The 12,757-nt window shown below is 40.3% G+C and overlaps 1 pseudogene; it reads left to right on the top strand.

The window, feature by feature from the left end:
* The first annotated feature begins 7,742 nt into the window (after positions 1–7,742).
* Positions 7,743–12,757, top strand: part of LOC148033629 (uncharacterized) — a 113,807-nt pseudogene continuing 108,792 nt past the window's right edge.

Here is a 12,757-nt window from a genome sequence, read left to right as displayed (position 1 = left end):
TGCCTCCTCTCTCTCCCCCTCTCTCTCTCTCTGTCTCGCGTCAGCCTGTTGCTGCGACGTAGGTATAGTAAGCTGCAATATCTCGACGTCTGGCTTCTGAAAATGAGTTCTTGTTGCATACTTATAATTGCCAACCAAATTAGCATTATATTTTACGTCTGGCTTCTGAAAATGAGTTCCTGCTGCATACTTATAATTGCCAACCCAATTAGCATTATAATTTTTCTATTATGTGATTAGAATTCAGCAGTTTTGCGATCATGGGAGTTCCGAGTCACGACGACTCTTGTTGGAACTCCCGGAGTCCGATATCAGTGATGTTTTTATGGCTTTTTATCAGCTAGGACTTTTTGCTAAGATGTAGGATATAGCCTGAGGCCCGTACACACTAGCCGCAAGCCCCTTCCTAGCCTGCTGCCCAGCAGTTTGTTTACACGCGGTGCCAGAGAAATTGTCGTAAGAGAGCATTTGCCTTGGTGGTAAGTGGTAGGGATTGCGTGCCAATGGGGCAAAGATTCAAGTTTTGACAACTGCGAATCGGCTTTTTGAATTAACATGTTTGTCCTATTCCACTTGGGCAAGAGTTTGTTGCCCCGTGGTTGGGGAACAAATCGAAAGTCGTCACGTCAACCAAATGCCCCTTCCTTTTGCATGGAAAATTGGCTATCTGGGCATGTGTGTAAGTGCATAAGATGTAGGACAGCCGAGGGAGATTGTCATACTAGCAAGTTGCAAGGGAAGGAGGGTCTCCCTAACCGTGTGATCATCCATGCTTTAAAGGTAAGCATACATTTGTGCACAAATGTGTTATAAGTCAATAGGAAAAACTTACTCTTATCTCAAACTACCAAATTCTTATCCACTTGAACTAAGTCAGAGTGTATACATGCATATCAAACACATAATGTGCACACACACATGCATATGCGAACGTCATGTGTATATCCAAAATAGTTTTGGAATTCACATAAGATAGAGGTCACTTGGTATAGGAGCATAATTACCAATTCCTGTATGGAGGCATGTTCTAATTACGAAATACCCAATTTAAAAAAACTTAGGAAATGTTGTCATGTATAGGATGATGTCACGATTAAAAGAAAAGGCATGTGAGAAAGACATCTATTTAGAGATTTAAAGTATAGGAAATGTTGTCACGTATAGGATGATGTCACGATTAAAAGAAAAGGCATGTGAGAAAGACATCTATTTAGAGATTTAAAGTATAGGGCATTGAGATCAAGCAATGCAAGTTAATAATTCTCATCTTCTTTAGAAGAATGGAGCTTGATGGAGATGGTCTTGCTTGACACTTTTCATAGGAAGACAAAAAATACATGCACTTTCCTACTAAAAGGTGGGTACTTTCACTCCCTTTTGACGTGTATAAGAAGAAATTTCTTCATACACAATATAATGGAGACAATTGAAAGTAGTCAATGTATATTTCTACATGCAAATTATGAAGACTGGTCAAGTAATCTTGTTTGAAAATACAAATTTGTGAGTCTTTTTGAAGTAATGAGTAGGGGTAATCGTTAAGATAATCAAGGTATTCATTGTATTCAAAATTATAACTTAAGCATATGAATCTATTGAGCTATAGCATGTTAAGATGTGTTACAAACTTCAATGCAAGTCCACTCAATTATATAGAAAGCACAATAGGAAATTTATAAGATTCATCCACAAAAACCCTTTGAAGTTGCTCCTATATTAGTCTCTAAAGAAAAATTGATTGAAAAGTTAACTTTGTCCAAAGCTCCTGATTGCCTATGTGTTGCACAAAGGGTCAAAGAGTTATCTCTAAAGGCACAGCAAAGCCATCACCATCTTAATTATGAGTGTAGACATTGAAAGGTGCACACATTCTCAATTAGTGGATGACACCTAGTAAGCTATTATAAGGAAACCCTCGAAGTTTTGTTGGTGTTAAAATGAATTTCCAACATGGGGGCTCTCAAATAGTATAGTTGCAACATAAAGTCCTCCTGAAAAAAATATGACCCTTGTCAAAGATTTCCAAAGATCAAAACGCATGTGTCCTTGGAGTTGACTTTTTGCACTTTGCATTGATTTCTTCCTATTGTTTGTCCTTCCAAAATGTGGTTAACATTACCCCTCTCCTACAGATGCTAGTCCCTTGGTATGCACCATTATGGGTAGGAGCTTCACGCTGGAGATAGTCCTGAAAAAAGGGTCTTGTTGGAGGACTTGTAGTTGTCCTTGATGAAGTACTAGGTCTCTCCTCATGGCTCTTGTTATTTGTAGCTTGAGGATAAAGATGAAGCCTTCATGGATACATGGTTCTAATAGAGGATGAATTCCAAGCAAGCTCGGAATGTAGTCCGACACTTGAGGAGAGCCAATGGTCATGCTAGATTTTGAGGATAGCTTTTGCAAAAAAATGGGATGCAAGCACAGTCTCCTTTGTTGATGTTTTCTTCAAATTTGATGTCTTGATCTCAAATGGCCACTGCCAAGCCTTCAGGCTTCAAGTGTTCAGCTCTGAAAGAGAGGGAGAGAGATAGAGTGGAGCAGAAGATGAGCCTCAGCTCATTGTTGTTCTTCTTCCATTATTCTTCCATCATACTCACTGAAAGAGACATACACAAATAGGTATGACTAACTAAGGCTAACTATAGTTAATTCACTGACTACACCAATTTATTGAATGTCACACACGTGTACATCTATATCTAGATAATGTCGGTCACACACATAAAGATAGACTGACTGAAGAGTAACGGGAGCTTGATATTCTAACAAAGGTAACTATTGAAACAGAAATAGGCTTGATATTGACACCCTGAGGGTTAGGGAAGGCTTCGTCTCTTCCCTACAAAGGAGAGCTCTTTGTTACAGCTAGACAATTATTCTCCAACGATGAGATTTTCAAGCTGTTACAGAAACATACCAAGAAAATTTTGGATGTCAAGAAAGTGATCAACACTTCAGGCGTATCTTTTTCCATGATAACTGATCCTCTTTGGAAGTTGGTCTACCAGTTCATCCAAGACAGGTTTATGCCTGCCAAAACACCATCCCATTACTTGTCCAAAGAGCTCTTCACAGCTTCCAGGATGGTGTTAAAAGGAGTGGCTATTGATTGGAGCACTTACCTGCTTACAAAGATGGACCAACATTTTGTCAAAGTAACAAGAGGAAATGTTACAAATGTCACCCATGGTTCCTACGTGTATGCTTTCTTGACATACTCAGGCCTAAAGAAGGGTGTGCTACCACCTCCTCCATCTGATCTAGTACCTCCTCCACCACCTTCAGAAGAGTCAAAACCTATTGATATAGAGGATCTTGATTCTCCTCCTCCACTGGTCATTCAGCAAAAGAGTTTGAAACATGTGGCAAATAAAACTCATTCAGTTCTTCCTTCAGTCACAATTCCTGCTACATCTGGAAGTGACCTCCCTACTTACCTCACATGTAACAATTTGTTCAGAGCATATAGAGAAGGTTCTTTGGACATATTAGTCCCTTTACTGAACAGTCTAGTGTCGGGAGATGCCATTCCATTCCTCTATAAATACATCTAGAGTTCGATTGAACTTTCAGTGACGCTTGTGTTCAACAGCTGTATGCTTCTTTTTACGAAGAACTGATGCAGTCCAAAGACCCAATGTTCCTCTTCCAGTGGAGTGGGGCTTGGTCTCCTGAGTTGCTGACAGAAGTGGTCTGTATGGTATTTGAAGATTCTGTGACGACGGATACCATGTTGCTATCTTACATGTATCTACGGGGAGATCTGTTGATTCCAGATGAAGTAGATGTGGCCTGGTATGTGGGGGATGTGGTTTTGCAAGCTGTTTTATATGTCCACTATTTGGAGTTGTGGATAGATGACATATTTCAATGTTACTCCTCAAAAGTGGCTACTTGCCCTGACAATTCCTGGCACTCAATGATTGATTCTGTGGTCTTGAATCAACATCAGAACACAGCTTCTACCTATGTACAGAGCACTAACCAGCTGAGGGTGGATCTCTTAGCTCACCTTTCCAAAAACCATCCATTTGATTCAACCTTTTTTTATGCCTATTAGAGAAGATCTGTCTTAGGTCCCTCTGTTCCTAGCCTACTGTACTATCAACAAACGGCTCATCGCTATGATACCTATCTTTCCCTTTATCAAACCAATTCAATAGCAATCTTACCTCTTCTTTTCCAACCTCAATCTTTTCCTCAAATTCCCATATTTACCTATTGCTCTTTTATTGAAGATAGAGTTTTTTCTCATTCTCCACCATGCCCTTCACCATCCATCCATATACCTTCTACTTTTCCTATTTATCAATTAATACCTTTCCTAACCTATTCCCTTAAATTTTCAACCACTCCTTTAACTTATTCCTCCTTTTATGATTTTGCCTACCCATCTCTTCATCCTCTTTTACTTATTCCACTTCCATCTCCTGCCACTTCTATTTCTCAACCCCCTCAGTTGGCTAGTGAATATGAAGGGTTTGATCAGCAGATTTCAAGAAGAATATGATGGAGCTCGACTGATTCTCTTACAGGACCTTAGATAAACTGGCCAATAATTCCAGGAGATTGGACAATTGCCAGTCAAGCATACTAGAACTACTTACATTTTTCTCACCAATATTCACAATCTCTAGATCCTTCAATGAGATTGACAGCTCATTTTGCTTGGTATCTAGCATACATGCATAGACATTCCCATAATCATCAAAAGGCCATTCCAAAACTTTGTATGAATGTTAATGTGAACATTGACTCCCACCAATTGGACGTCCTATATTTTCATGCCCTATGTCTCCCTAGCACATACCTTGTTTTGCTAGAAAGGATGTGATGCCTGTAGTTCTTTCAAAATCCTCCAAAGACATTTGTAGATGAATCCTTCTCCATGGATCATTTTCGAAACCACCAAGCCTTCAAAAGGGATCATCTTCATTGATGCCTTTGCAATGTATTTTAGATGATTTTTAATGATATATATCTCTCTTTTTGGATGTGTCATTCAGATGGTTGTGTTAGTGTTTGTGTGTGTATATTGTAATGTTTGTATGTGATGAGTTCGTGCTGATTGAGAATAATTTGTTCGAGAGCTCTTTTCAAACAATTGATTGTGGATGGAAAGCTTATGGTGCAAAGCTGAAGACAAACGTCTCATATCCTTTACAAATTTGTTATGGCTTTTAAATGGTTATCAGATGAGTTAACAAATAACGAAAGTTTTCCTTTAGTAGTTTTTTCCATCAGATACAGATAATAAGTTGGGGTCGTGGTTTGGCAAGATTATTAAAGATCCTACGGAGGATAAAATTGAGCTCTTTAGTGAACTTATATTCTTCTTTTCCTTAGGTTGTGAGGACGCTTCCTTTCTAAGTGTGGGGATATATTGAGAGTGGAAAAAGACGGAATTTTTGACTGATTTTTGTTGTTTTTAAGGATTGAATGATTGATTTTTTATGGATTTAGAGTGATGTATGGTTTTTAATAGAAGTGTTTGAGAGTGTTTTGGATGATATTGATTGTGTTTTGGAAGTTCATGATGATTCTCAGTGGAGATATGAAACTCTATAGGTTCTGTATACCTTCTGTATAGCTTCTGTTTTGTTCTGATTGTCTTCTGTATGAAGCATGGATTGATGATTGATGAAGATTGAGATCTTTTGGAAGCCTATTGAATATTTTTTGATAGTATGGAATGGTTTGAGTATGAGTAATGAGGTTCTGATGACCTTTTGTAACCCTCTGTAGACCCTCTGTAGAGCCTCTATCTTTGCTGTGTCTCTGTATTGTAACTGTACTGTAGCTGCTCTGGTACTATACTGTAATTGTTCTGTAGACCTTCTATAAGTGTTATGTAGAAAGTATGTGTGACTTTGGGAAAGTTTTCTAACCTTTGGAAAGGATGAATCTAAGTTCAAAAGAGCTAAAACAAGTGGAAGAAGCAGCTGCTGAAGACTGAAGAGAAGACTGAGTGACAGTGACAATAGTGAGCTGTGAAAAGACACTGTAGTGGCTCTGGTGACTCTTCATATCCGACATACCTCTTAGGAGGTGCATCCACAACCTAAGAAGTATTATTGAGAGTTATTATGAGAGTATTGTAGTGATGAGATGATGTACTATTGAGAGGGAGAGAGAGAGAGAGCCAGAGATAGCCAATTCTATCAAAATAGTATAATTGTATATGAGATATTGAGAGAGAGAACTATGAAGACATTGAAGATGAATAATATGTGATTGATTTCCATTCAAAAGATGATGTATTCTTCTATGTTCTTTGTTATATTGAAGAATTCTATGAAGATGTTGAAGATTATGGTTGATTCTATCAAATCCGTGGGAGATATCTATTATGATACTGCGTGAAGATTTGTTGTTTTCTTTGTTTTGGTTATCAGAAGAATGAAATAAAAGCTTGGTGATGTTACAAGATATATTGTCTTGCAAGAAAATTCCCTTTTCCTTGGTGTTACTCTTGGGGCTCCAGGAGAGTAAGCCTAGCAATTGGTACCTTAAGAAATCGTGTTCTAGTACCTACAAACTTGGCCTTCTTGTGCTTGTTGTGTGTGAATTTTGTTCGTTTTGCATGCTTTTCTCAATCTTGTGCTTGTTTGTTGTAGACTATTTGCATCAACTAAATGGTTGAGCTTAGTATTTGTCTCATTGGTAGCTACCTTCTTCTTCCCATTTTGATCTTCCTCCTTACTATCCAGCCCAAATGGTTGCTTACCCACAACGTTGTCCTACATGCAGGTCAACATGAGAGCTAGTATGTATTGGGCTAGCTTTACTATTACTATAATAACCTTAATGACCACTCTCTTTCAATGGCCACACATGCTACCATGCGTCTCATCTTTCTCCAAGTCTCAAGAGCTTTCTTATCAATTTATTCCAATTAGAAAGGAAAAGGAACATTGATGGGCCTATTACTATTGTGTTGTAGGAGGCTACCAATGTGAGGGTGTGGGTTGCGAACCCCTCAGGACTATGTGCCATGGGGAAGGAGGAGTTGGGATCGATGGTTGAGGGGGGCCGTGGATCGCAGCGAGGATCTAGACCCCTGCTTTTGGCCCAGGGTAAACCCCGCCCCCGAAAGTAAACCCGGTCCAGAATGTAAACCTGGTTCGACTAAAGTAAACCCGGTCCACCAGAAAAGAGGGGCTGTTGGAAAAGGTGAGGGGTCATGCAACATGTGGATGGGGCCCGCGATTTTCACCGGGCATGACGCAGGTCCATTATGACAATGAAGGGGGTACTTCGGATTAATGGATATGGTGGGGCTCGGATTATTATTATGGTTGCTGAGGGGTGATTGATGGAAGTCATACAAGACATTTGCGCCCCATGGTCAATAGAATGGCGTGGGGAGTCCCTTCTTTGTATAATTTCCAAAGTGGACCAAAAGTAAACCCAACCCGAATAGTAAACCCGGCCACCTTTTTGCCATGGGGTAAGCGCAAAACTGTCGATGCGAAAAACACTCTCGGTATTACCCACAGAATTTCTCTGCATGCAATGCATATTGAAGGAATCTTTATGCAGGAGCTTTGAGGTCCGCGTGGCAACCATACATGGGCATCACAAGTTGAAATCTTCGTGATCTGTCAATCATGGTTTTCCCATCAAGGTACACATAGCTCTATCTCTTTCTCTTATGTTTGCAATGGATGCATTGCGACATTGTGATGATGTTTTCGTGATATATGGGTGATATGTGCTTATATAGTCAACGGCTATGGATTATGGAGAGTGATCCTGAGATTGAGGAAGTCGATACCGATGAAGAAACATCGGATGAATCAGCAACAAGTGATGCGGTTGAGATGATTGACTTCTTTGCTAAAGGCAATGATTCAACAATACAAGAAAGCAGCAGCATTGCACCAAGCACGCTTAATTTCACCTCATCAAGGTACTTCTCATTCGACAGGGAGAGCTATGGATTGATGGTAAGTGATTTGAATGGAGAAAAAGCCATCACATTGGGGGTGCTCAAGAAATATGACAAAAGGGAGCTATTAGACTTGAAGAAGTGGAGAAGGATCAAATAAAGTCTTTGCATGGGAAGAAACAATGATGGACAAGTTGTGCTAGCCCTTAAATCGGAGCCATCATTGCACATTGCATGCATAGAGGAATGGGAGAGTATTTTCCTTGCAAATCACATAAATAGGGTTACAGGTGCTCACGCAGGCATTAATGCCATAGTGGACTCCATCAAATCCAATTGGTGTATGGATATCAGAAAGCATGGCATCCCTCTCGCTTATGTGAAAGAGCTCATTGGTGCTTGTACTTGCAAGGCATCCACAAAGACCCATGGGTTTGACGGAAAAGTACCTATCTTGGAGCTTACCTCAGACATATCTCTTGTGGAGTGCCAACTTCAAGAGATCATGGTTCAACACAAAGCCAGGCTAGTCAAGGTTCACTCAACCAAAACGCATGGTTTAGGGAAGACAATATTGGAATATGCATGTCATCATGGTGGCAGCGCAACTCACAAAGGCTCCCAAATTCATAGATTGAGAACCTCAAAGAAATGTGGTTGCCCATTCAAGGTGCAAATCAAGTATAAAGATGGTCTCCACAAGGTTACTTTATGAGTACATGCTCTACACGAGGGCCATACACCTGGTTCTCGCAGTGATTTGTATCACTTGCCAGTGCATCCATGTGTGGTTGATTGCTGTAAGGACGATCTATTTGACAGGGGGACATGCCGCCACATCGCCAAGATGAGCTTGACGAAAGAGCAATTTCATTTCAAAAATGCCTCTCCATTAGATCGTGTAACGTATAGGTTCTTCATGATTCCAAAAGAGGTGCAAAGACTATCTTACCAAATGCGAGATGAAGGTATGTTCTCATCTTTTAAGTTATTGTTCGATGATCTTGGGCTACCTTGAGCATTAATGCTATTGGTATATTGCAGGCAAACTTTTTAAGGATGATTGGACCGCGACGTACTTGGAAGCGATTTGTCTACGAGACAAAAACAAGGTACTTGTCATATTTCTCTCGATATTTATATGTTATAGTGATTAGTACATCTATTTGATAAAGCAATCTTGGGTCCTTTGGGTGCTATATTGCTAACCATATAATCCACATGCGAAAGAGGACAAGGATAGACCATTCATATTGGTTGTCCAAGATGAATGGATGTTAGAAATGAACAAGAGGTTCTCGAAGAACAATGCTTGGGCGATTGATAGCACGTTTAAGACCAATTTGTTTGGCCTTCCTCTCTATGTGGCGGCTCTACCAAACCAACATGGAATGGGCATTCCTATTTTGGTTTATGTTGTGCACATGTGACAATGGGTTGAACCAAGAGGTCATCACTTTGCAGATCACAATGAAAATTGTTCTCTCTAGAATGGGTGACATTCACCCTTCTGCACTTGTCATCGATAAGTCTCAATAAGAGTTGGAGGCACTCTCAAAGGTTTTCTTCGATGATCCTCATTGCTGGACCGCCAACTATCTCGATGGCACTAGACACCAAGTTGCATGCCATATTATTCTTTGTTGGTTCCATACAAAGAAGGCTTGGGTTGAGAATCTTCTCCCACAGGTACACATTACTATGATTACTTTGGTTTTAAGAACTACTTTTCGTGTGTTTCAATGAGCTTGGTAGTGATTAATGTCCCATGTGCTCGTGGATCAAGGTTCCATTGGATGAGCATGATCAGGTATACGCATCCTTGTCCAATCTCATGCAATGTCCAATAGAATTGCAATTTGACGAGTTGTTTCAACAGCTACTGCACCGCTACTCCTCTCATCCAAACGTGGTACGATACATTACAAATGGATGGTGTGGAAAAGATTGTATATGGCGTACACGATGTCCCAAGTTTGGTCACATGTTTCCACATGGTAATGTTGACACCACCAATCTAATTGAGAGACTATGGTAGTACATCAAGTACACTCTACTTGATGCCAAGATCAACATGTCTATATTGGATCTATTGCACACCCTTGTTGGCAACTCATCATCAGGATCGAGAATGGGTGGAACCGCACTTGAGTTCTTCAAACAGAAGCAGGAGATAGGTAATCTGCTTAATTTTGAGTTGGAATGTTATTATCATTTTGTTGTGATACATTATGTTCTTGAAAGGGACTATTTTCTCGTAGTTGACTCTAGGTGCTTCAAAGTCTATGGGGCGAGCAAGAGCCACACAACTAGATTGGCAGTAGGGGAGAGGATACTCCAATATTACAAGGTCAATCCCTTGTCTCTTCAAGTCATTCATGAGGGAACCATGCTCTTCAAAATGGCAAGTGCAACACAACAAGACAAATGGTATAATGTAAGTGTGCAAGAAACTATTGTGATTGTGTTGATTGGGTTGCAGATTGTAAACTTCTCTATGGCTTGCGGCTCATCTTGAGGAGCTATTTTCCTCACCTTCATGAGGTTGTGCCCATCATTGATAGTGCATGGGCCTTTGATGACACACCACATAGTCCTTATCGTGATGAAAATCTAGTACTAGAGAGGCCATGCGCCGATGGAGGTGTGCAGAAAGAGGATATTGTGTCCTCTATTGAGGACTTCAGAGGGCTCCTCAAACGCATTGAGGTTGAGGTTTCGTCCTATACCTCAACACAAAGGGAAGTTTGTATGAGTCAATTGCAAAGTGCAAGGGAGTCTCTTATTCGCATGTTTGCCCTACATGAGATTGATATGCCTACAAAGGGTGAGATCTATCAAGTCCAGGAAAATGTCACACAGACATGCTTGGGACATGGCAAGAGTGACCATCCTTGACCAAATGAGGAATGTGGATCCTCCTCACAACCAAAGCATCCCCACATCACAGGTGTATTGAGACGCAAGCATCAACAAGGAAGGGGCCCTGTTAGGTTCAATGCAAAACCACACATATATTGTCCTCATTGCTGCACCAAAACATTCTTGGTGGACCCTTTGGTTGTTTTTTCATGTCACACTTGCCATGCATTGCTTCCCCTTACCTTACGGTATGTACCACATACAGTGATATCTATCTTGATTGGCATGATGGTGCAACTCTATGACGAGAGTTACAAGGGCATTTGCACTATTTCTGATTGTGCATATAGCGGTGAGAATGAGGAGCGCCAGTTCACTCTCTCATTTCCCAATGGGTCAGTGGTGACACATGTGTTGGCTTCTAGACTCAGGATGGTTGGTATTGTACTCATGAGCAGCACACACTCGAGGATGATGTAGTGTGAGACTCTCTTTGGAATTTGGATAGTCCTCGATACACATGTCATATAGGATTTTGAGTAAACCTTACTATGTGGATCATTCTCTTACATTGCAAATTCATCGCATATTTTGTTTTTATGACTCGTGTATAATGAATAGAACAACACATAATTTTTGGCATGGCACATGTTTTGTCTAGGGTGGGCGAGGCTCTCTAGTCAACATGCATGCTAAACTTGTTGCCCACTTGTAGTTACCAAGCATGCAAACGACACGTAAGAGTAAATACAATGTCATGGGTGTTGAATGTGGACACGCTTGAAAGTGCTTCAAAGCAAGGGGGTGGCCAAGTTTAGGATGCATAGTTAACCCTTGTGTAAGGATTTTGGGTGGGTTCTTAGTTCTTGATTGGTACCCCTTAATGGGCCTCAAAAGGAAGGCCTGCAACTTCATCCTAGATTAGGTTTTCAATTTTCTAAAATTTTTAATAGTGTTGTGCACCTAAGAACAAACATCAACGCTTAAGATTTAGAAGCATTCCTCAATGGAAGTTGAGTAAGTTTGGGGGACAATCATCTCAACTAGTATATGAACCCTTGTATTAGGGCTACATAACCTTATTTGTAGTGTAAATATTTGAGTTGAAAAGAGAAAATGCTAGCTACTATTAGACATCCTCTTTAGTTAGCAAATTGAGCTGTTTGTATGTGTACATAGTAGTTACCTAGTTGAATCGCCCCAAAAATTGAGGTGCAATAATACTTTTTATTAGCATTGTTTACTTGCATATAGGAATGTTAGAGTAGTTCCAAATGAAGTTGCAAACTCTATAATCCCCATTAGTAGAAATAATTAAGGAATCTAAATTGGTTATTTCATGTTAGCTTCACATATTGCCATGGAAGGCGCAAAAGTAGTGGATAAGGAAGTCATGTAGGAGTTTTATCCTTTAACTATGAAGAAAATAACCCACTTGTAGCATACATAATGTAAAATACAATATCTACCATAGATTGTGGTAAAGTTTCAACAACCAGGGAACCAGTTGATACATATTGCATCAGACACCAAATCTTTCCATGTTGGCTCAACCAATCTATGTGCTCTATTTAAATAATTGAATGTCAACATTATTTTCCCCAACATCACCTTGCTTGAGTTACTTTATAAGAATGCTACTACTTGGCTTGTTTAGTTATGAAGAAACAAAGGGCGTGTAGGTGATAAATTTTAAAGTGGTTTTGAAAGCAAAGTTCATTCTCAAGGATGACTCCAACAACAATGTCATTCGCTCTTCATCGACACCCAACTCTGAATTCTTATCCTTTATCATCTTGCAGGCCCGCCAAGAATCCCCAACAAAGAACAACCCTACCACCAACTCCAACAACCCTACCACCAGCCACCTAGGCCACCAACGTGCCCCCAATGACCTTTCTCCACACCACCACCAACACTCCTCCATGGCAACCACCAATGTCCCTACCACCCACATCTTCGGTGCATGCTAAAGCCTGCTACCTACAATGGTGAGTGCCATGG

The sequence above is a fragment of the Lygodium microphyllum genome, chromosome 7 (assembly GCF_053477565.2).
Source record: "Lygodium microphyllum isolate KBCC chromosome 7, Lygodium_microphyllum_v1.1.10, whole genome shotgun sequence".
In the NCBI taxonomy this organism is placed as follows: Eukaryota; Viridiplantae; Streptophyta; class Polypodiopsida; order Schizaeales; family Lygodiaceae; genus Lygodium; species Lygodium microphyllum.
The sequence above is the reverse complement of the archived record's forward strand: the minus strand, read 5'-3'. Positions and strand labels throughout refer to the sequence as shown.